General features: G+C 41.4%; 1 protein-coding gene across 13 annotated transcripts in view; it reads right to left on the reverse strand.

The window, feature by feature from the left end:
- Positions 1-23730, reverse strand: part of LOC116321355 (nuclear factor 1 X-type-like) — a 109745-nt gene that overhangs the window by 38427 nt on the left and 47588 nt on the right. The gene's annotated exons all lie outside the window — the stretch shown is intronic.

Here is a 23730-nt window from a genome sequence, read left to right on the forward strand (position 1 = left end):
GATTAGTGGTTTTCAGCACAGAATAAAATCTATAAGCTACATTTTTCTAACTCTGTGGATTCCCCACACTAAAACATTTACTGTGCATTGCTGTAGCAATCACCGTATGAAGTTTTAGACACATACAATACTCAATATAAATATTTCTGAGTGAGGATTTGTGTGCTACAAATGAGAAAACCTCAGACTTCTAAAACTGGTCCAAATGCAGTTTCTGAATTTAAGTACTTAATTATTGGCATATATACATGTGTTTGGACAGCAATTTATATTGCTGCTTGTTTGGTTTTTAATTCCGATCAGCAAAATTAAATCTATTATAAAATATATTAATTCTTTATTTTATATTAAACACAAAATAATAAAACAAACAATTTCAAGTCTGAACTTGTCTTTGCAAATCATCAAAAATAATTTTTACTGGGTGAAAGCTATGACTTTAAAGTCATAAGTAAACCGTGCTTTATCATTTTGATTCCTATCATAGTACAACTGAATATTACAGGTGAAAATGTATTTATCAATCTCATGTACAATTTAATAGGATACAAACTGCATTACTAATTACTGGAAATTCAATCTGGGCAAATGATTGAATGGAGGACACTTTAAATGTATTTATCGGTATTCGTCTTAACTTCCTGACTCTCTTCTCCACCTGTGGTTATTCATTTCTTTTTTATAAAAATATTCTGGTCCATGTTGGCCCACGTTCATTTTTCTCACTACACTGGAGGCTCTGCTCTTTATTTACTGGTTGCCACGGTGAATCGTGGTGTCAGAGCTCCACTGATGATGTTTTTTCTTTATTACCCAAACATGTGCTTAACTCAGAGGGAAGTAACTCTGACCAGCTGTCTGAAACCCAAAACTCAGACTTACCCGTCTTAGAGTTAATCAACTCTTAGTGTTTGCTCTCTGCAACAGATACTAGGCCCCAAGGTCATTGTTCTCTCCACCAAGCAAGTACAATTTACTTAACAAACATGAGCTTTCATCAGCAGCATATATAGGTATAAAGCAGGAAGCAATGTGTGTATGCTGGAGTAGAGTTTTGTCTTTGAGCAGAACTGATCCCCAGTAATCTAACCCCGTGATGTAATGCCTGGTGAAGCCATCATAATATGTTACATAACCTTATAAAAAGGCTTATGTACCCTAGGGTTCGCAGGGTTCATTTAGGAGGATGAATGGCTGTTTTGTCAGGAACCAGTGTAATATGATCAAGATATTAAGTAATTCAATAATAAATAACAAGATACTCAAATTAACAGGGAAACTCTAATTTAAACATTGCTGAGACCACAGGATTCCCACTTTTACCTGCTGTAAATGTTTATTATGTAAAACTCAAATACCTGCAATCAGCCCAGAGTATGCTCAAAAAATGCTAAGTGTTATTATACTGCTCCACTCCACCAAGAGAACCTGTTTAAAAAGACCTAGCCTTACTAAGGTGGTTGCAGAGCAGCAGCACTTGACACAAATGGGGAGATTCAGCCACCAAAAATGGCTATAGTGGTATTAGTATTAGCATACCAACTCACAGCATACCTCCCAGGCCCCCAACTGTTCTTAGCTCAGAGGAAAAGGCTTTTGATTTGGTTGTGACTGGCAGCTCATGTAAACACTGCATCAGCTAGTGAGCGATAGAAGAGACTGGGAGAGAGTTGAACATTTGCCAAAAGCTGCAAAGCCAAGTTTGGCCCTATAGCGCTCTGTGCGTGTGTGCATACGCGATGAAAAGAGGGTATGTGCAGGCATAAGTGTGTACATACAGTATTCGAGCACGTGTGTCTGTGTTTAACCCATTTACGTAACAGTCGGGGTCCCTGGGTTCAAGCAAATTTAAAGACTGAGCAAGCAAGAAAGGCAGAGAGAAAAATAAGTAGAGGAAGGAGCTATAGAGGCAGGGGACGGGGGGTAGCAAGTTCTGCCAAAACAAAACAACCAGAAAAAAAAAAAAGATTTAGGCGAATTTAGGAAGGACAAAAAACAACAGAGAAAGCAAAAGGTAGGAGTACAGACTTCATGGAGGATAAAGCACAAAAAAGCAAGGTAAGGCAGGAAGAAAGGAAACCCCACTTTTCCACTCCTTCCTTGTTTCCAAGCAAAGAGTCTCTCCTCAGAAGTGGGAGCACAAAGCGACTGACACCTGACAAAGGGATTTTAATGGAGGGAGTTTAACGAAGCAGAGGCTGAACAGACTTTTCGAGCCCAGACACCAGGCTGCTTTGACGACACTGCAAAGAGATTAAGAAACTAAGATGTTGCCCTTGACAGAAAAGAAGGAAGAGACTCAGACAGAGAAGAGAGTGTGAGAAAGTGTCGGGAGAATGAGAGACCAGGAAGAAAGATGGGGAACCAGGGACAGAAAGAGAAAAGACAAAAAGCATGAAAGTGAGAGAGAAGGAGAAAAAAGGGAGAAGCATGAAGGCTTGTTTCTGGTGGGACTCCAAGAGCCAGCATCTGTTTGGCTTGGGCTCAGAAAAGTCTAGTGTTTCACCCTGCAGCGCCCGGGGGAATGCTATTCCAGGCTGCATGGGCTTCTATGAAAAACAGCTTTATGTGGAAAAGGGGAGATGGAGGGAACCGGAGAAAGAGAGGCAACAAGGGAAGGAAGGAAAAGGAGTGAGAAGGAGGTAGGGAAGGAAAAAAGCAAAAGTGAAAGAAAGGAAGAAAGTGAGGGAAGAACTGATCTTTTGAGATCTTTGTAAAACAACAATGAGTGAAAATAAGAGAAAGAACAGAAACAAAGCACATGGCAGAAATGAGGGCCAGGTTTTTCTCTGTCAGTTTCACCTGTTAACAAACTTGATTCATGCTGACCTCAACGACACCCTTTTTATTCAAAACTCAAAAAAGTGGAGGTGAGGAGTAATGAGGCAACAGTACACACACACAAAAACACACACAGAGGATTTTTGTCCCTCCTCAGCATCTGGGCTAGGACAGCTGTGTTGTGCCTCTCAGCCCTGGGTATCCTCACCTGTCAGTCAGGCGGCTGAAGCTCCCCAAGGGACAACAAACAGCTGGCAGACAGGTGCCACTGCCATCTACCACCCAAATCACACCTATGCATGTGTGTCTGTCCCTGTGTTTGTATGTAGATGCATACTTCTGAACGACAAACATGGCAACCCTTCATGCAGCAGAGTTTGTGTAGAACGGACAGGCACAAACAAACATGAAGCAGCTTCATGTTAGAAAGAAACATATAAGCTGGCAGTCAATCAGTGCACGGCTGCAAAAGCTAAACCACTGCTGTGCAGTAAAGCAAAAATACGGTGCTTCTACTGTATGTGTGTGTGCGTGCGCGCACATGTGTGCGTGTTAGGGAGGTAGGGGGAGCTATGTATTAAAGCAGAGCCTTGGGCTTAATCAAAAGCAGAGGCACTTTCCCCTGGAAAAACAATGAGGGAAAGCAAAGTTTACATGAGCTAATTGACAGAGAGGAGAGGAGGGCTAGATGGATATGTGAGCAAGAGAAGCTGGAAGGGAAGAAAATAAACACGAGTTACAGCATGGCAAAAGATGGAGGGAACGAGAGAGAGAAAAAACGAGCAGAGCATCAGGGTGACACAATGAAATCATGGAAATGTGTTTTTCATTTCTCGATATCTCATCACCACCGTTTCTGTGTCTATCTCTGGGTTATAACTTCCTTTCCTTTTTCTTTTTTGTCTTTTCAGCGTCCAAGCTCAATAGCATAACTCCACTCTGTTTTGTAAAATGTTTATGATACGAGTCATTATACAAGAGCACATATGATTCTTGCTTGTACATTTATATTAAATTCAACAGTGGAAACACTCCCCCACCCCACCACACCCCACCCGCGCTCTCTGTACTATTCTCAATCTAACTCCATCCAGATCCCACTGGAACACATAAGCCGGTACTATCCCTGTACTATCAGCTTTGGGGGGGATTTCACTCATTTTAAGGCATTTTACTTGTCCAGCCTGGATTGATGTTGAGTAAAGCAGCTCCCAAAACTAACAAACCCGCACATAAAGCTCTTCAGGGTTGGTTGAGGACAGACTACAGAGTGGGAGAGCGAGAGAGAGAGACAAAAAGACAGACAGAGGGATGCTGTGTGGTGGTGCGAGATGACCAGAGGCCTTGAAATTCTTGACACTGAAATGGATGTGGAAAAAGTTTCTAGATTGATGCCAGGTCCTGCAGATTTTCTGGTTGTAGTGTTGAGGTTTCACTGTGAGCAGGGTGGGCTGGTATTAAACTTTTACCAGCCGTTAATTTGGGAAATAATACTTAATGACAGTCTTTATCCACAAATTAAATTGTATTTTTACAGTACTGAGCATGACTGAAATAAATGAAGCCAGGATTCACGTTTCTTCTTTTTGTACTTTCTTTCCAGTGCAATATGAAAGACAGAAAAAAAAAAGTCTAACACACAGACAGTGACTGTACTCCTAAATACTGTATATCAATCACAAGGCTGCTGTGGGTCTACTGGGCAGCCTGCAGGTATGTTTAGCCTAGTCTTACTCCTAAATCATCACATATGGACGAGTGGATCAGGCACTGATTACCTTTTCACTTAATTTTTCATCAGGCAAGGATAGAGAATTGTGAATAGGCTCATTTTAACCCAACCCATGATCTTTTCTTTAAGCTAACCAAGTAGTTTGGGATTCAAAACCAAACTAAAGGGTGAAAAATGAAACTACTCCTGAGTGAAAACAAATGAAACAGTTAAAAAACAAAGGTCCCACACAGGACACAAACCCCGAGGCTTAAAGTTAACACTTTACACCACTGCTACCTTTCTTCTCCTCCATGTGGACTTTGCAGCTTTTTAAAAAATGAGCATTTGCACTGAGCATCCAATATTACAAAAACACCTTTAACACACTTGAGCAGATGTCTGAAATGAGCCCATGTCTCAGTGAGTTTGATAAACCATCAGTATCTGATGCCATGTCAATGAGAGTGGCTTTTTATGTTAAATACATGTCTACAGGTGTCTGCCTTAAATGAAAACAATGAATCATTTAACCTGCCTGAGTGAATAAGAGTTAAAGAAAACCACATAACACCACTGCAGAACGAGCTTCATCTAAAAGGCTGGGGTTACTCGTGCTATCTCTAAAAAAAACACATCATCACTCTTCTCCATGCAGCTCTTTCTGTTTTTGAAGCGTCTCCCTCAGGCAAGACTTTCTCCAGAAAACTGTAAATATCCTTGCTAAGTGAATGGTTGAGATTACAAGTGCATTAGTGTTATCTTTGGTAGTGCAGCTCCCCTGGGGATTTACAACCACAGATCTTAAGAGCAAATAAAGTTGGGTTTTTGTTTTTTTAATTCATGACCAAGATAAAATAGTGCAGAAACTAGACTAAACTCTTTATAATTTTGTAAACATTTTTTTTTCATTTAATTTACTTTTCAGAGAAAATCATTCCTTTAACAGATGGGGGCAAACACTTACACTTATACAGGCTCTTTTGCTACACAAATATTTGCTTTCATCATATAATCACAGAATATTAACAACATTTTTTGGTCATTAGTGCTGTGATAATGTTATGTTTTATACTGCAACTTTTCCTATAAATTGTGTTTAATTCTGTTTATGAGTACCTGACAAAACTTAGGGCCTTCTGTGGCTATAAATGCTGAATAAAAACAATTTATGAACTACTTTTCCATAGTTTTACCGTTAAAATATACAGCATATATTCAGTTAGAGAGATTTTATCATAAATGTAAAGTTTTTAGTAAGACCAATCTGTCATCACTTCCCCTGCTATTTTCTATAACTGTCAGTACAGAAACATATCCGTTGGTCACACCTGGTTTGTGACACCTGACATAGAAAGATATAATTAAACTGAAAACAAACACAAAAATCTTCCTTCTGTTTCTTTACTACGGCTAGATTGTATTTTATGAAGTTTTAAGGTGCCGTCTTCCTCGTACCAACAAGGCTTTCCTATAGATCTGTGCCACTGCGGAACCCTTCATTGTTCAACCACTTATTTCATGGACACTTAACTGTATGGTGCGACTATTTCACTCACCGCTACTCATTCACTTGATTGCACCCGATTTCAACGAAAGAGTCCTGAAACAAAAGTGTTGGAAATACATAAAGATGAAGAATGTGCATTAGGGATGTAAAGATGCACACATTCACACAGGCGCTCACTCATAGAGCCATATGGGCTATAGCATAAATGAGGTGGATTTGTCAAAGAGCATTTTTGAATGAATGTTTACTGCTTCATTGAAAGCGTCTGCATTCATCAGCACTCTCTCTTTCTGCTCTGTGATGAGACAGCCATATGATTTCACTTATCCGTGGCCTTGGTCTGGGAGCCTCCAGACTGGGGATAGTGACGAACTAATAATCACCCTTTCCTGCAATTACCCTCCTCCCAAAGCTCCATCATTCTCTGTCTTTTAATTCTTCTTCTTCCCTCTCAGTCACCACTCTGCTTGGTTGACTCCTTTTTTCCTCTCACTTCATTACTCTGTTTATTTCTGTTTCACAATTTAACCTCTCCCTATCCCAAACACATACAAACGTATGTCTTTCCACTCCTTTTCACTTAATGCAAACATTTTTGATTGCACCTAATTTGTAATATCAATACCCACTCTTTCTTCTTTGTTTACATTTTTTGTAACTCGAGACTTGCTCACCTTTCCTTTTCCAGCCTATAGGGGAAACCCTGGCAGACTGTAGGAATGAGAATACAGGGTGTGCATCCAATGGTTTATGTAGATAGGTTACTAAATTCCACATCCTGTTACACAATCCTGCAGATGTGTGCTGTATGGGGGCTGTGTTTACCTCTAGAAAAAAAGGCTCATTTTTTACAAGGCAGACAGAAAGATGGAAAGACAAATAGAAGATGAAGGAAACAATGAAAGTCAGAAAGCAAGAACGAAAGAGGGAAACTGTATTCCACTGCAAAGAATCAAAATCCAGTACTTCTCAGTGACAAAGAGGTCATGCCTGTGGCTCGCTATGGCTGGATACAACTGGTTCCAATATCTAGCTATACTAAAAGTTGAGTAGATGACTGCATGAAGTCAACAACATGGTGATGGCTTGTGACAAACGTTAACAAGAGGTGGTGATGTAATCCACTTGAGGGCTTTGTGGTGAAACTACTGACGCCCTCGTTGATGGACTCTCTCTTCTGAGATAGCAGGCAGAGAGAGTCAAGAGGACTGAGGTGGTATGGTTAATGTGAAATAAAAGTTAATGACATACTGGGATGGAGTTCATTCTGGCATTGGGTTCATGTGTATTAGCACTCACTCCCATTTGAATCAATGTGCGTGATCAATAAGCCAGTGTCAGACTGTTTTAGCTCAAGCTGGCTGGGGCTCAGTGCTCAGCCACAAATCATGCAGTTCAGCCTGAGGCGTAAGGCCCAGTAAGGCCTTATTATTAGCTTTTGGGTTGGGCTGACCGCCACAGATCCTCCTGCTTTGGCTTCTTTGTAGCTGATAGTGATTATTTGGGCTTATTGATAAGCTAATGGTGAATCAGGGCTATGAGGGATTGTTTAGAGAGGATTACCGATTGAACTAGTGAGGATATAAGGGACCATGACGACACTAATGGTGATGCTGATGATGGGGCCAGGCTAATCACTTCAGGATGGAGAGAAACACAGATGGGGAGGTGAGTGAAAGAGAGGAATTTGGAAGAAGCCAAAAGGGGAAAAAAAGAAAAAAAAACATGCATTAAGTAATTTAGTTTAGAGTAAGGTGACTAAAAGCTGGAATCAAAATGTAAGCTTTTTTCTTTTTTTACTTTAGTTTGAATCTCATTGAGAAAACAGTCAGAGGTGATCTTGAAATAAGAGTAAAATCTTTATTTAAAACAGACCCTCCCTTCCAATCATAACACAGCACAATATCTAAACAAAGTACACCCATAAAAGTCTAAAATCATTATTTTAAAAAGCAGCAACCGGTCACGAAGGATTAGCTTCTGTGCAACATTCAATAATATAAGTACAAACTGGCTAAAAGCTGACAGTTTAACAGCTCAAATAACTTGAGTGAAGGAGGAAAACACTTGTAGTCATTATGACAGCACATCACATTATTGGTACCAGTGGTGCTCATTTCTTGAGAGACTGCAGTGCCGTTTATTGGACGATTACAAGATTTTTGTTTTTTCAGTCACGCCACAGTTTTCCACTGTATGTAACTTTGATGAGAAATTGATGAATGAAAGCCAAAGAGCTCATCAGCTCAACGAAAGAGTGGCCTGACTACTCAAAGCAGAACACAGCTGCGCGACGCAGGCCGAGCTGAGATGCGGAGTGTATCAAACACGAGGTGGAGTGACTCGCTCAGATTACCACTCTTCTGGCTTTTCAAACAACACTGACAGATGCATACCCCTCCGCACTTCCATTTGTCAGAGATCTATTCCTGCACTTAAAGCAGACTCTCTCTCTCTCACACACACACACCCATGCACATGCTAAAACACACACACTAACAGCTTACACTACCTTTGTCACCTCCCACACATTGGTTATCTCCAAGGACACAAAACCCACAAGATCCCCAACCCAATTTCCACGCATGCAGCGTAAATGGAGCTGTAAGCAGGCATTAAGCCTGACAGGGAAAAAGGGAACAGAAAAAAAATACCAATGCTGGAGAAAAGAAGGAGATGGATGGAGGGAAATAGGAAGAGCGGGAGGGGAAGGAGGGAAGAAACAGGAGGTGGATTTCTATTTAACACACTCACTTTCATCTCTGCTTTACAACATACTTAGGCAGGGTTTTGCAGGGAAGGTACGCACTCTCTGGATGGTCCACACAAATGCTCCCCCTCCTTACCCAGACAGAAAAAGACACAATGAGCCCTCTGTACTTTCTGCACGAGGGGGACACGCACAAAAAACGTACTGCAGTCCCTGCCAGATTTAAGAATGTCTTGGTTGGTAGCCAAAGTATCTGAAATAATACTCCGCAGCTCACAATACTTTATGTAACTTCTTCTTTTTTCATTTTTTTTAAATCAGAGATTAGAGGTGATCTTCTTTCACTGCTAATGCTTCAACCAGTCTGATTGGTGTATCTGTAGTTTGGACTGGAAGCAAGCCAGGAAAGGAGCCATAGGCAGCACTGGGCACTAGTCCAGAATAGAAATATATAGCTGGGTACTTCAGAAATAGATACACATACATCTGACTTAAGCCTCCACTTGGATAATGTTTTTAAATTCCATTACTGAAGCATATGAGTCACATAATACATGGTTCCCATTTTTCCTTATTAAAAGGATTGAGCGTTACTTGAAAAATATTTTTTATTTATACACCGTTAGGCTGTTAAACACGACTCCTAGTCCTAGCATATTTTTGAAGACTTCTCATAATTTTAACATGCATCCAATAAGTTTGCAAGTAAATGATTGCAGACTGACTTTCAGCCATTTGGTCAGATATAAAATTTTTTATAGAGGACAGAGAGCAGACTCTTTATGCATTTACATGAAAACCGTAAATGTACACAGATAAAAGATGGAATAAACTCGAAGGCACACACATACATAAAAAAACCCACAAGTGGTTCCCCTTCCCCCAACTGATCAAGGAAAAACGCAAATGCAGTTTCTCTCTTTCTCAGTCAATCTCTCCTCTTCTATCAAGAGTCTGTGGACCACTGGTGCATCTCAGTCTCAGTCTGCAGCTGTGCTGGAAGGCCCTTAATGCCAGGGCTGGTAGACTCATCTCCCTGTTCTCTTCATCTGTCTCATTCTCCAAATTTTAATGCACACTAGCTTACTGAGGAAACTCGGCTTAAGGCACAAGTCAAGAAACATGTTTTCATTCACTGCGGATTTTATTTGCCACAGGTTTACTGACAGCTACTGGATAGTTGACAAGTAGACAACGGGCAAGAGAGCAACCAAATTCTTGCTGTGTGTGCAGATGTCCTACATCCTGTAAATGACAGACTTTAGACTTTATTTTGCTCTGACTTTTAGCTCTATTTCATTATTTTGGATTCCAAGACACACAATTTAGAGTAACTGTCTCCAGCTTTAAAGGACTAAAGCTTTGTGAATATCTCTGATCCTCACATGACAATTAAAATCGCAGACCAGACAAAAGACATGAATTATACAAAAGTGTGAATCTCCATAAAAACCTGGCTGCTACATGTATATTCAAACATCACTCCTTCTCTTTGGGAGCAGCCAGTCATGGACATAAACAGATACTTTACTATGACAGTATGCAAAAACAAAGAATACTAAAATACTAAAAAAATCCATCCATCATCCATCCATAGAATTAAAAAAAAAAGCCCTCCTGAGTGAGTGACTGGCTATCTGATGTAGTCAGTCTGTCGACTCACAGGGTTAATGAGCTGTCTCAGTGTCTGGCTATCGCTACATGACAGAAGCTTATCTGACCAGTGGCCAAGACAGCAGTCATGCTGTTCACAGACTTCCCATCTTGGAAACTTTCAACTTTATCAAGACCCATGCTTCCACCAGGCTGATCTGAAGCTTTGGTGGATCTGACAAGCTCAAACACAGAAAGAGTGACAAACACAGAGGATTCATTTGAAAAGAAAAACCTCCTGAAAGAAGCAAGAGTACTCCTCAACTTTCCCTATGATCAGAGAACAAACACAGTATAAGTTTGTTCATCCATAAAGGGCTTCATCTTTTCATACTTTATAATCAATTTACTGAATAATCTAAAATACAAAAAAGTGATGCCACTAATAGCACAGCAACAAGAATGCACACCTGCCTATTACATGATGTAATGCTGGGTTTCTATTTTGCCTAACAACCAAAACTGTCTCTTACATCCATTCAGTGATGAAAGTTTGTCTTATTGCCAGCGTTGTTCGACAGCTGGACAGGCAGAGTCATTTTAAAATACATTTGTACTGTAAATGAATTGTAGGCGAGGTGCTGTAAAGCAGTGTACTTTGCTCTGGGCATTAAATTTATATTGTAAAAAAGAACACATAATTCTTTTTAAGCATTTAAGTAAGGAATTCACAGAAAAGTCCACATGACAAACGGAACAGCTGACCAATTTTGGGGGTAGGACCTAGCAAGGTCTCACCATCCACTGACTTCTCCTCACTATTTGGCATCAACAGTGGGCTGTCTGTATGTCAGCTGCCCTTTGCCTGACCCAGTCAGTCACCCAGAGGAAGGAGTGATTAGCAGGACTGTAGAAGCAGGAGCCCACCTGCTCTGACTCAATGGAAGCCCTCACACAGCTAGCTCGCTAGAGTCAACAGAATTTTAATCACATATACAAAGACACACTTGCACAGACAAAGACACATGTACACACAAAGACACATAAGTGCTCACCCACACACACACGCAGACAATTATGCACACAGGGAATGCTCCCTCACACGTACTCCCTCACTGACTCTTTCATCCTAACAGATAGATAGAAAGAGGAAGGAGGCAGAGGAGTGATAAAGGCCCAGACAGCAGTGAAGTGGGGGTGAGGAGGGAGGGAGGGAGGGAGGGAGGAAGGAAGGGAGGAGGAGGAGCGTTTCCTGGAGAGACGGGGCAGGCAGGATATGCAGAAGGAGAAGGAGGAGGAGAAGGAGGAGGGAAAACACAGGGGTGGCTTGTTCCAAGCAAAGGTTGTGTCCTTACAGGGGCTCTGTACACGCTGGTGTCAAACAGAAGGGACAAAACACTGTCTGGCCACTTCCTAATGTACAGCACACTGGAGAGAAGCACAAGCTTCTGAATTTGAGCACAACTCAAATTCACATTTGTGGGCTTGTGCATAGAGCAAGCACAAATCCACATGCAGCCGAAGTCATTCCCACAACACAGGTGGCTATTTTGATTCAGGTAATGAAATACAGTTTCTGTCTTGCAACTTCTAAGGAGACAAAACCCTGGAGGACTCTACAGTATATCCTGTATGTAACAAGATCTGTCTTTTCTCCTTCTGAGCCTTTTTTTTTCTGGCAAGCCTGTTTTGTTGACTGCTTTTCTTCAGCCTGCTGCCCCTTCTATCTCTGTCTGCCCCCTTTCTTTCCTCCTCTCTCCTTCTCTTTTTGCATCTCTCTCTCTCTCGACATAGTCTGGGTTGTCAGGCCTGTAATAGAGCTGCCATTGTTTGATCAGGGAAGCAACAGGAACTGTACCCTGTTAACCCAGCTCTGCTGGTATGCGTTCATTTGTGTATGTGTGTGGGAGTATATTTCAGGAAGGTGCACGTCATTGTGTGTGGTTATGTATATAATCTATGCTTGCCAGTAACGTGTGTGTGTCTGATAACAGTATACATTTCTCTCCAGTGAATAAAGGGTCTTTCTGTTTGAAGTGTAAGCAAGCATGACATTAGACTTTACATTGAACAAGTGCCTCTCTTCTTTCCTTCTTATGAATACAAACTTCCCCCATGTACTCTTAAAGGATTCGACCTCTAACCATGACCTCTCATTGCTCCAGCTTTTTTCATTATTGCATGCTCACACACAGGATTTATTAGAGACTGTACTGTAACATTTCATTTTCACACATGCTTTCCATACCCTGCCCTCTAACCCTTTCTTTAGCATTCTCTCTTTCCTTTGTATACTGTTAATACCCCCATCCCAAATCTCCAAATACCCCCATCTCAAGTTGCAGGACCTGTCTCTCATGCCTGTGTGTGTGAATGCACATGTGTGACGCTCCATTAACTCTAGTGGTGACAGGCCTTTGATGCGGCCACTGCTCCTTAATCCCAACAATGAGGGAGGGGGTTGAGGGGAGAGAGACAGAGCGACAGGGAGGGAGGGAGAGAGAGAGAGGAGAGGGAAAGCAACAGCTCTAGTTCAGGATCAGGATCAAGTTCAAGTTCAACCACAGAAGTTAAACTTGACTTTTGAAATGATTAACAGGGTTGACAATTAACAGACATCAACAATTAAGTGATATTATAGGATAACACTGGACAAAATACAATTAATAACATATTAATTTTTAAAAAAGGATTTCAAATAATGTAAAAATGTTCAAAAACCCTATAACATCTGAACTACTGGAAAACAAAAAGTTTCTTAATTTAAAGAAATTTCCTAAAGGACTCTGGGACATAAAACCAAGGAAACCTGACCACGACTCACGGGCAACCACATGTTGGAATTCAAATTAAGATCAATTCATACGTGCATGTTTGGACTTAAGATTTAAGATTTTAAAAACCTCTAATTAAAGCAGCAGGGAACCTAAATAAACTAAAATGAAGTAATCTTTAGCTCTATTGTTTAGGTTTTCTTATTAGTAGTTATTTTCAGTTATTTGAATAGTCTTTGATTTTAAGCAGAGAGGTTTTTTAAACTCCTCTTAGGGGCTGTGTTAATTTGTGCAATCTTTTGACTATTTGTAATTTTTTTTTTAACCACTCATACACTTTGATGGAAGACGTCTGTGTTGGTTAAATCACAAACTTTGTGATGTAGAACATTCCTTAAAGACGTTATCTGAACAATAAATATGGAATAAATATGGAAAACTGTAGATATGAGAAGACGCCATGCCCTGTTACCTCCTGTGGGTGTCGAGTGATTAACAGGAAAAATGTTTAATGCTCACGAAAGTACAATGGATTCCTTGGCTTCGTGTCCACAGTGATAGGTGTATTACCTTGTTCTGGGGAAGTTGTTTTTCATCCTGTTTAAGTAAGACCAGTATAATGAATGGCTTCTTCTAACAGGAGGAAAATAAGCTCTGCTATCTCAGATTTTTCTGAGTGCGTGCAGACACAGCCGCGAATGATGGAGGGAGGAAGTGAAAGCAATACAGTCTACTACCAAAAGGAATACTGACACAGACATCTACACTTGATTTAAACTAAAAGTGTAACTGAGTTCATGTTTCACATACACGAGCTGCAGTGTACTGAATGAAGTCTTGCAACGCTAATTGTGCACTATTCAGATATTTTAAGAATAAAAGATGCATCTATAGCTGTCGCAGTCTATTCGCTTGATATTTTAACTAATGCAGTCTCCTCTAGTGAAACAATTATAACATTTACCAACTCCTGATTTGAAGCTTTACATTTCAGAAGATGTGCATGTGTGGTCATGCTATAATTTCATCTCATTAACCTCATGTAAATGCAGGAAGTTGTAAAAGTTTCTGCCTCATGCATTTCAATGTGAAATGGACCTCTTTGATCTCTTCCACTATTGCATATAAAGTACTGCACATCTGCAGGTGTGTGTCCTCACCTCCACCCCATTCATTTTTAAAATTAACTTGATCTTTAAACAATGCAATGCAAGAACAAGCTTTTCTCTCTAAAAATAATTTCAGTGTTTTAACTCCCTGTTAAATGCCTGCTGTAGCAATGCGGAAAGCTGTCCTGTAGAACGTGTCTGGTACCTAATGTATATTTCACCTGTTTTGAATGGCTTGTCAAATAAATGCAAAACAGGTGAAAAATATCAATTAAAATGTGCAGGATTCAAAATCTAACACGACACAAAGAAAATATTTCCTTAAACAACAGCTGAGCTCATCATTTTAATTCAACCATTTGCCTTTTGTTAAGTGAGCTCAAGTCCTAATGTCTTCATCACAGAAAGTGTGTTTAGAGGGTTTAATGAGCTTGGGATTGATTGCAAATGTGTAGTTTGGACAAGGACCGCAGGCCACTGGGTGCGGTGGGATCAACAGCATAACAAAGAGGACTTCCAAAAAGATGCTCTGCAAGTTTGTAGTCTGAGAAGACAGCTTTGACATGTGTTTACCATTTTGCCATCAAATTGCGGAAGGTCTATGACCAACCCTTCAATTTCTAATCAGAAAGATGCAGTTTTGTTCTTCTTTTTAAATGTCTATCGTCTGTCAGAAATGTGGTTGCTTCACTTTGTCAGGTGGTGTGTGTATGTGTGCATATTTGTGCATGTGTTCACATGAGTGATGAGGTATTTGGCAACCAAAGAGTGGGTTTAATAATAACCGATATATCCCTGGATGCTTTCAGACCCATTTCCAGCTGGGAGCAGCCTGCCTCCAGACTCCAAAGTGAAAAGCGAAAAGATGAGAGAGAGGGGAGTTAGCAGAAATGATTAAACAGGACCAAGACAGAAAATGAAGAAAGAACATAAGCTGAAGAAAAAGGGAGGGGAAGTGTGAGCTGACATCTGCCTGGCATCCTCTCACCTTGCATGCTCTTTGACCATTCACTCTCCCCCTCCTTCGTTTTTCATAAAGTAGGAGGAAAAATGACATCGCTCATCTGACCAAGGCAAACATCCAAACCACACAAATCTCCCCCAACACCACTGTCTGACACGTCTTTACTTCTCTAAGGCGCTGGGAGCATGTGCGTGCGTGCGTGTGTTATAGTCTGAGGATGTTTTTTTTTTTTTTTCACAGACCTCTAGTCTCACACTGAGAGATGGTGAGATGAACCCAGTATGTCTGCCAGGTTTCTACTCACAGAGATTTTGAGGCGTATCACACTCTTTAGCTAGCTGGCTCTAGTTGCATGTGTGTATGCGAAAGAGAGTGTGTGTGTGTGTATCCACTGGCTTGGGATCCCTGGATACGTTTGACTCTCACACACAACTGACAAAACAGTATAGGACATTAGACATTGGCACATCCTTGTGTGTTTTAAAGACATGCATACACAAATGCAGATACACACAGTGCAAAAGAGAGAACCATAACAGCATGAGCTCCAACAGTGCCTCTTTGACAGATTTAAGTAAATAGCAGCAAACAAGCGATTATTTTTGGCAGACCAGGCAGCAGCCCAATCCAAGAACTAGGGGAGGTCCAATGGGAATGGAGGGAGATGAAATCACATAAACAGATGTGATTAAAGTCAATATCATATGTGTCATTACTCATTCAGACGATGTACTCCTTCACTGGACCACGCTAATACAAAAACAGATGCAAAAGCTCTGCTCTTCACTCCTTGCTGCTACACTCTCTTATTTGGTCTTCTTGTAAAACACGCAGCGGTTCTCAGTCTCCACAGAGTGCAAGGTCTAAGCATCTGCACTACACACAGAAAACAGCGTGGCCGTAATGCCCTGCAGTGACTATGTGCATGCATTTTTTCCCTCGTGCACACATGCATTGCAACTACCCACTGGGGAATTCACCATGCTCATATTTTTTTCTTTCAAATTTGCAACATGAAGCGGTGTGAAAGGGCAGCAGGATCTGTGTGGGATCAGCAGCTGACATCGTCAAGTTGACCCACTATAAGTGGATTTGTAATCCTCGAGTGGATTTAAACTGTGTTTAACGTCCGACCAGTGTGTGGATGAGCGTGCATATGTGCTTATTTCATCGGGTCTGCACAGCTGCATGTGTTTCCTTTAGTCACTAACTCTTTTGCCCATGTTGCTTTTTGATCATACGCCGCTAATCTTATTGCACAGTGGTAAGCACAGTGCTTACCTTACAAATGCAGAGGAATTATTAGTGACATACAGCTGGTACAGTTCATTCCGCCGTGTACTTTGGGATAGGCAAGTGTGCTATAGCAGTGTGGTGTTGCTACACAAATGTCCCCACATGTGCAACACACAATCACAGGGTGTTCTGGCTGTGCTCAGAGAGGCTAAGCTGCTTTGGCACTGAGATATACTGTCACCAGTCGATTAATCGGTCATTAACAACACCAGACTAGGCCAGAAATCCTAATACCAATATGTCTCCACCACATACAGATTGGTTAGTGCGTGCAGGGTCAAGACACTCCTGGAGTTGACTGTGCCATGACCCTAAGTGGAAGTTGAAGCACAAGTCATCTTAGGTAAATCAAATCAAATTCAAATTAGGTACAGATGAACTGGAGTGTAAAAATGGGCACAGATGGAGCTGCAGGTGACAGAATAAGCACTTAGAACCAATGCAATGGTGTAACAAGAGAGCAGGAAGTGAGAATGCTACAGCTAAAAGAGTATAGCTGAACCTATATATTGTTTGTATCGCTACCCTAATGTTTACAACTGGTTCATCATTTCCCACAGAGGCAAGTCTGAGATAGTTTTATTTTTAAACTTCATAAATTAATGTCATTAAACTGATTTTAACAAGCTGATTCTTATTTTAAAAACTCAGCAACAAAATCAAATCAACAAAATCTTTCTCTAGTAATGATGATAACTGAGAAAACACAACTAAAGTGATGATTTCAGAGTTCGGTTAGGAGAGGTAAAGTTAGCCGCCAACAAAGCCAAACTTTAAAGATCAAGGTGCTGTAAGATATATTAAAAAGGATTTTGTACCAGACCACCTTCTAGATTTGCACAGGATGAAGTCAATAGGCTTAAATCCGGGGAACATTTTCTCATGTTTGTTTACTAAAAGGCTCATGGATCAGTAAGTTAAGTCAAGGTAGGACTGCAGGAAAAAACTGCTACACAAGAAAAAATAGGTTAAAATAAAGTCTAATTCTGTACCAGGGCTTATGAAGGAGGACATAATCTAATTAGTTCTATTAAAACTATTTAAGGACCTAAATATGACATTTCTAAGTCTATGCTGCAATGATAAGGGTTGGTGGAGACAAATTTAGTAAAGTGCAATTCTGAGTCTGGAGAGATATCACAGGAAGTTGTAGTTAAGTCAGGAGGTCAAAATAAGAGATAAGAGACTTGATAATGCGTAACAGCAAAAGTAAGTTTAACAGAAAGACATATTAGGATGTTTTACGAAATTAGGAGTACGCAGGAAGATTTTCTTTGCCTGGTGTAGATGTTTGAATCTAGATCTTCTGGGACTCTGGCAATTTATTGCCTAAAAATGTAGTGGTCCAATAACAACTACAGGATGACCAATAATCAGGTAATCAGCACCATGGGCAGGATTAACACCAGGGTCAAGAGTTATCAAGCTGCGTGCTGTGATAGCGATGTTTTAAATGAAAAGGGCTTGCTTGTTTTTCCCATTGCTTCACTTCACTCCCACAAAACCAGCATGTTGTTGTGGCTGAGCATCAGATTGGAGTTGATATGCTAGATTCAGGCTGATACGCTGGTGACTAGCAAAATCTAATTACCTCCCCCAGTTAGCCGAGGAGATTAGAGGAGTTCCTGTTTCAGTGTTAGTTTGGAGATAGCAATAGCAAAGTGCAATACCTTGGCAATTCTGTCTCATAACAGGGTAATATCACACCTTGGGGTAGTCTGCAATTTAGTTAACGTGAGGCTGGCTTCGTTAACTCTACAAAGCTTTCCTGCAATTAGTAAAATTTATATTAGCAAATTTACCAAAAAGTCTGCCCATTTAGGTTTTCTGTTGTGATGTTTATTGGTTTTTGTTCTTTTCCAGAATGATTTCCTCGTATGAGACACAATAAATTGCCCTACCTTACCTTATCTTATCTCATCTTATCTTAAAATGGACAGGGATGAGTTTTGGTAGTTGGCAGTAGCCACCCAGACAGAGCCCTCAGGGAAAACATTTACTGGCCCCTCACTAACACCTGCTGTGTGTGTGTGTGTGTGTGTTAGTGAGAGACATAAAGTGTGATTGTGTGTGTGCTTGTGTGTGTATTAGAGTGTACATTTATTGGCCCCCTGCTGCCACCTCTGGGAAGGAGTCGTCCAAGTGCTGAGTGACACACGCTGCTTAGTGTCTTAATGGAGGGAGAGGAGGGGCAGCCAAACCACAGCCTCCAGACTGGGAACTTACAGCCTGTAATTATGGAGAGATGTTAAAGTTGCTCTGTGCGTGCACGTGTGTGAGAAAGAAGGAAAAGCAGAGACGTAGGAAGATTTGCTACAACCCTCTCTTTCCCAGTAAAAATTGGATCCTAGGTGTGTGTGTGTGTGTGTCAGTGGATCTCTCAGTCTTTGTTATGTGTGACTGTGCGTTTGCACGATTTTTTTTTCTTCACTGCACTGTGTCACTGTCATGTGATTCCTGCTCCTCCAGCTGTGGTCACACACACACACACGCTCAGAAAAAGAAGAAGAAATGAAAGTTGTTAGGAACTGGAGCTGCGTTCAATTAGGGTAACCACATATTTACAAACAGTGGGGGAAAGCTGCCTCTCTGTGACTCATCAGCCAAGCGGCACACTTGCACTTTTGACTTCGGGCCTGCCTCTCCCAACTGCACAGCTAAGAGCGAGGGAGGGAAAGAACAGAGGGATGAAGGGAGATGACAGGGTGTGGACAGAATGAAAAACACACACATGCATTCTGGCTGTACATGTGTGAGCAACCGCATAAATAAATACATATGGGCGCATACAAACACTTGCGCAAATTAAATGAGCTCATTTAAACTCCTGTGGTGTGAACAAACGCTAGAACCGGCCTACTTTTAGACAATGACTGATGATCTTTAAACAGAAAACACAAACACTGGTTGGGAAAGGTCCCTGTAGGGCATAAAGTTGCCAATTTACAAATTAGATTATGAAAAAAAAAAAAGAGCATTGAATAATAGTCTGGGTGAAGACCTCTAGTGACATGTCACATAGTCTGTCTACATTATGAGCAAAATAATGGGCTTGCAATAGTAGCATAAAGCATCGCACTCAGTTGATCCAAGAGATTTTTGGTTTAGGTTCAAAACATTTTACCTGTTCCTCCAACCTGCTTCCAAGCCTCCAACCAAAAACAGAAAGGTCTGGATAATGTTGCACTTGATCTTACAGGGATAATATTCAGACTTTTTCCATCTAAGCATTTTTCATCTGAATATAAATTATAGTTTTTTGTCTTTGTGGACACAAAACACATCAATTCTCCATGCTCATACATTGCGGATCCAAAGCACACAGATGTGCCCCTTCCCAGGTCTAAGGGGGTGTTGTCAAAACCTGCTAATGTGCATGTGGCAAACATGGGAGCACATCAAAGCCTTGGCCTTGTTTTTTCTTTTTTGGCTGTCAGCGCCTTGAGAGAGCAAACTGAGGCACAAGGCCCTGAGTGTGAGGGCTGTTTGTCTTGACTTGACCTTGGTGTGTCTGCATGCATGCGTGTGTGCACGAGTGCATGTGTGCGCACGCATCTGTGTGGCGCACCACATCAAAGAACGATGGAGTGGCTCAGTTGTTATGACCTCTGACCCTGGCATGCTCCGAGACAGAGGGAGGGTAGAGGAGGAGGAAGGAAAAAAAAAAAAGACACAGTCAAACATGCTCACGCACACATATACACAAGGAAAAAGGGTGGGATACGCGCAGTCACTAAATGCGCAACAGCTAGAAAAACAACCACAGACAGAGACGTAGCAATTTGTCTTGTTAACTTTTATAGGGACCTGTGAGCTGGGGCAAGTAAATCCTTATATGCTCACACACTAAAATGATCACACTCGCACATCCATGCACGACTGCATACTGTTCTGAGGTGCATCCCATCCTCCATCCCGTTGAACCTGTATGAGTTTGTATTTCACTGTCCTTGACTCAATCCAATGAAAATGTTTAAAATGATTTTCATTTGACTTTGATATGACTGAACGCGGAGTACAGAGTTTCTTGTCCCTTGGATGAGAACTTTATCTCTCTGCTTTTTCATCATTTGTGCATGAAATGAAGTCTTCAAAGGTGATCTAGCCTCTACATCTTTCCTGCATTTATTTTTAGCCTGTGGCGGATATAACCTAAATCCTTGACAAAACATCAAACGCTGGCTTAGCATGTGTATGCATGGCGTATGAGTCACTGGATCAGTGTATGTGTGAGTGTGTTTTAACATGTTTTTCCAACCTGCAGTAAATGAGTCATTCACTTTGTGCGTAACTGTAGACGCACATGTCTATACGTGTGTATTTCGTGTGTGTGTGTGTGTGTGTGTGTGTGTGTGTGTGCTCGTGCAAGTTTGTGTCACAGCTGCAATAACTTACAGCTCCTTGCATTTCAGCTATTCTGTCACGGTCCATTTTAATGGTCCTTCTACACACATAAACTAATGAAAACAATTCTACATACTGCTCTTTTGAAAACGAGAACATCCCTTCTAATGACGGCTGCAGAGAACTGTGGTATAAACTTTGTGGCTGATTACTGTTCTGCGCTGTCAGCAACTGCTACAAACAAGAGACCATCTTGCGATGGGATCACATCAGCCCCGCTGTCGGCTGCTAGAGGTGACGTCTTCTGCAGGTGCTGACAGCACGAATCTTTCTACAAGTGCAGGCATGTGTGTGAGCAAGGCATTCTGTGTGATTGTACTCCATATATGCTCATGCACATATATGACTTTGTGTTTGCCTCCCTTTGTGCGTATATAAAACGACCCTTGACAGCCATTGGGGGCAGCGGTGGTGCGGCCGGTGTGTTTGCCTTGGCAGCGATTCAGCATTCCACATTCCTCTGTGATATTCAGTACTGTGACCTCAGGAAACCCGCCCTGCAGAGAAGCTTGCTCTCTCTCTCACATTCCCCCTCTCTTTGCAGCCTCTCTCTTCCTCTTGCCACCTCCCCAATTCTCTCAGTTTTTGTCCTTTCCGCCCTCTCTCTCTCTCTCTATCACTCCGCCCTCTTTTCATATCTGAGCTTGGGAAATCATGCGTCACCCCCACCCCCCCCAAAACCCTCATTTTATTTTCCCTCCTTGATTCTCAAAAACGTTCTCCACAACGTTACCCTCCGTCTGACAGAGGTCCCCTGACGAGGCACCTTTCTCAGTACTCCTAGTCTGAACACACATCTTGTTGCTATCATGAAAAAGTCACAACACTGTCCTGGTCACTTAATGTATCACTCGGATGCATATTTTTCCTTTATTAGGAACTCCCTCTGCATTCACAGTACAGCAGTCTGGACAGGAGTTACTCCCTCCATATCCTTGCCTTTTTTCCCTTCCCTCATTTCCAAGCCATAAATTCTGCATCTAGACTCTTCATATACATTCTAGACCCAAAAATTAAACTTAATAAAAAACTCTGTGCTATCATTTTATGAGACTCTGGCTGTTCTTCTGATCTCCCTTCCTATCGCAAACTTTTTTTTGTGCATATCGCATGTCTCAACAAACTCCTCCTCTGGCTCCTCCCTCTTTTCTTTTAGACATGCCCACGTGCCCAGAGACATTTCACCTGAGATGACCCTACGCCCGGGGCAAGGCGGTTCCTCCTCCCTCCCTGCACGCCTCCCTCCTTCCTCCCCCTCTTAGCTTGGGCTGTAAACTACTAGACATACTTAAAACACATGGCCGCCACACCTGCCACCATAAGGTAACAGGATGAGACAAAGACAAAGAAGAAATGTAAGTATGCTGAGCCGTTTACAGTAAAGAAATACCACTATCAACAGGCTGTAGAGGCACAAAGTGCTATAGACGCACAAAGTGCACAAAGTCACCTCCACTACATAGTAGTTAAAAGTCAAACTTATATTAAGGTTGCAAATTTAACGTCAGATGGTAAAAGACTAACAGATAAACACTAATCCTGAAGAAAGCTATTATGAAGTTAAACTGACACAAAAATCAAAGATAAATAAAAGTTCAGTGAAGCACCACGTTTTTATTGTTTAAACTTTAGAGCAAGTTAAAATCCAACAGAAGCTGTGAAAGGCTAATCATTGCAGACATTCCCCACGTTACACTGTAGCTATCCACTGAGTGTGGCGTGTGCGCTGTGTGGCTGACCTACATACAGCAGAGTGGAGAGGAGCAGGGGTGAACTGAGGTAAAAGGGTGGAGCAGGCAGCCAACTACCTTATCTCCCAGTATCTCTGACACTTTCTTCAATCTCAAGTGTACCTTAATATGGCCTGATGTGTGGCAACAACCTTTGTAAACTCCTTAAGTCATAAAAAGTAATCACGTCAGTGAAAGGCTAAGAGGAAGCAAAATAGACAGAAAGGCCAACAAACTTCCATTAATATATTATACACTTATGTATGTATCTGTAGAGGTATGAAGGACAAGCACAAACGCATAAATTTATGAAGTTAACAATGTTTTATGACTGTCTGCAGGTGTGCGCATATATTAAAGTATTACTAAGTAAGTCGGGGGGTTTCTGGAAATTTTAAAACTTTGCATGAACGCAGTTAACAGAGAGGACCAGGGACACGTGCATGTCCATATGTGTGTTTGTGGGTGACTGTGTGTGTGTCAGAGTGACTGTGAGTAGGTACATGTGTGTCTGTGTATTTGCAAGACCATGAACGTGCGTATGTGTGTGTTTCGGATTAAGAGCTTCACCCCTGGACCTCGAAATTAGATAGGGGATTAGTGGGACACATCCGCCACCTGGCATTTTAAGCCCCACAATTACAACAACAACTTTTAATCAAAAACAGCCACATATGTGTTACATACAGTCAGAACTCAGTAACTTGTATATTTTTCTCCTCGTGCTAATATCTCCTGGGCTGTCATTGAACTGACCCTGCCATAACAACAGGCCACATGGAGGGCAGCTGAATGCTACAGTTTTTAGTCTGATCATGACCCATTGTATTAATAGGGATCAGCCTAGATTGGGACTTGTTAGCACTGCACACTATGCAAGGATTTAGCATTCAAAGTGACTTTTACTTGGCACAAGGCACGGAGAAACGATGTGAAGCAACTGCTGCTAGGCCAGGAGGTAGCTTCCCATTATCACCTGTGCAAGGTATTCACGAACCAAAGATCATGGCTCTATGCTAGGTCTTACTAATAATGTGATACTCCACTGAACTCCTGTAAAAATTCTTTACTCCTGTTGCAGTGCTCAGAGGGGTCAAAGATTGGGATTGGTTACAGAGTAACACCTCTGGAGCTGCTGGGTATTCAGT

Source organism: Oreochromis aureus, linkage group 6 (assembly GCF_013358895.1).
Source record: "Oreochromis aureus strain Israel breed Guangdong linkage group 6, ZZ_aureus, whole genome shotgun sequence".
Taxonomy (NCBI): domain Eukaryota; kingdom Metazoa; phylum Chordata; class Actinopteri; order Cichliformes; family Cichlidae; genus Oreochromis; species Oreochromis aureus.